Below are 2,255 nucleotides of genomic sequence, written 5' to 3'. Positions count from 1 at the left end.
GATATAAACAAAGGGGACACCTGGATTTTAACCAGGGGCCTCTCGATCTGCAGTCAAATGCTCTACCACTGAGCTACATCCCCATGGAAAGCATACTTATATTACCTGTTTAGTAATGTGTGTTATAGAAAACGTACAGAATTTAGTAAAAAAAAATAAGTTATGTAACAATAATTTTGTCAAATATTTTTGTATTTATTTATCATTAATTACTGCTCTTTACATTTGAATGGTCTTTCAGATACTAACAAACTGTCTATGAAGTGATATACATGCAAATTTAAATATTTATAGAGGTTTATAAAAGCACAATCAACTTATTTATGACTATCAGAAAGTCTGGTAAAACTACATTGTACCGTTAATAATATTTTAGTCAATTATTTGTTGTTCCTAATGTTAATATCATTTAAAGGATATCATTCTAAAGTTATCATGCTTTCTTAAAAGTTTTCTACATTGGGCTAGCAGTTTATATTATTATGAGAAGTATTTACAATGTACTCTTACTTGTTTAAAATCAGCATGGGTTAGATCTATAAATTGACATGAATAATTATAATCAAAAAGCACTTTTTAAATACTACACATGTTATTAGTCAGGTTTGAATGACATTTCATAAGGTATAAACAAAGGGGTCACACAGATTTGAACCAAGGACTTCTTGACCTGCAGTCAATTGCTCTACCACTAAGCTATAACCCAATGGAAAACAAGTTTTCATAGCATTTTATATACAGTTTGTTATATAAAATATATAGAATTTAGTACAAAATTAATTATGTTATAATAATTTGTTAAACTATTTGTGTTTTTATTTATGACTAATGTCTGCTTTTGACATTTGACCGAAACTTCATATATCAACAAACTGTGTATGAAGTGATATGCATGAAAATGTGAAGATTTTTGGAGGCTTTATCAAAGCACAATACGCATATATTGCTACCAGAAAATCTGGTCAAACGATATTGTAACATTATTAATATTGTAGTCAATTATTTGTTGTTCTTAATGTTAATATAATTTGAGGATATCATACTAAAGTTATCATGCTTTCTTGAAAGTATCCTCAAAGGGCTATTTTTTCACACTCAATCTTCAGGATCACATTTGGCTAACAGTTTATATCTTTATGTAAAGTATTTACAATGTACTTTTATTTGTTTAGAAATAGTGTTGGTTAGATGTATAAATTGACATGAGTAATTACAATCAACAAGCACATTTTTAAGTTAGATTTGAATGGCATTTCCTAAATACAAGGGTATTATTAAGGGAGAAACCTGGATTTGAACCAGGGACCTCTGAAACTGCAATCAAATGCTCCAACAATGATTTATAGCCCCACTGACAATTGCCATCTACTTTTGGTTGTGTAAGGTTTGTTATCTAAAAAGTATAGAATTTAGTAATAACTAAATAAATAAAATAAAAAATATGTAATAATAATTTGGTAAAATGTTTTTGTATTTATTTATCATTTATGTCTGCTCTCTACATTTGAATAGACTTTCAGATATCAATAACATGTATGAAGTGATATTCATGTGAAGATTTATGGAGGTTTTATAAAAGCACAATCAACTTATTTATGACTATCAGAAAGTCTGGTCAAACTATATTATACCATTATTAATATTTTACACAATAATTTTTCACAATAATATAATTTAAGGATATCAATCTAAAATGATCATGCTTTCTTGAAAGTATCTTCAAAAGGTTATCTTTTCACACTCAATCTTGAAGATAACATTGGATTAGAAGTTTATATCTTCATGTAAAGTATTATCAATTTACTTTTATTTATTTAAAAACAGTGTGGGTTAGCTCTATAAATTGAGATGAATAATTATAATCAATTAGCACTTTTTAAATACTACACATTTTTATTAGTCAGATTTGAATGGCATTTGATAAAGATATAAACAAAGGGGACACCGGGATTTGAACCAGGGACCTCTCGATCTGCAGTCGAATGCTCTACCACTGAGCTATATCCCCATGGAAACCTTACTTATATTACTTGTTTAGTAATGTGTGTTATAGAAAATGTCCAGAATTTAGTAAAAAAACAAAAATATGTAACAATAATTTTGGCAAATATTTTTGTATTTATTTATGATTAATTACTGTTCTTTACATTTGAATGGTCTTTCAGATACTAACAAACTGTCTATGAACTGATAAACATGTAAATTTAAATATTTATGGAAGCTTTATAAAAGCACAATCAACTTATTTATGACTA

General features: G+C 27.6%; 1 non-coding gene across 1 annotated transcript; it reads right to left on the bottom strand.

The window, feature by feature from the left end:
* Positions 1–1,936: 1,936 nt before the first annotated feature.
* On the bottom strand, positions 1,937–2,008 carry TRNAC-GCA (transfer RNA cysteine (anticodon GCA)). Its single transcript has one exon. It is a non-coding gene; the product is annotated as a tRNA-Cys (tRNA).
* Between the last annotated feature and the right edge of the window lie 247 nt (positions 2,009–2,255).

Source organism: Bombina bombina, chromosome 7, assembly GCF_027579735.1.
Source record: "Bombina bombina isolate aBomBom1 chromosome 7, aBomBom1.pri, whole genome shotgun sequence".
In the NCBI taxonomy this organism is placed as follows: domain Eukaryota; kingdom Metazoa; phylum Chordata; class Amphibia; order Anura; family Bombinatoridae; genus Bombina; species Bombina bombina.
This window is presented reverse-complemented; position numbering and strand designations above follow the sequence as displayed.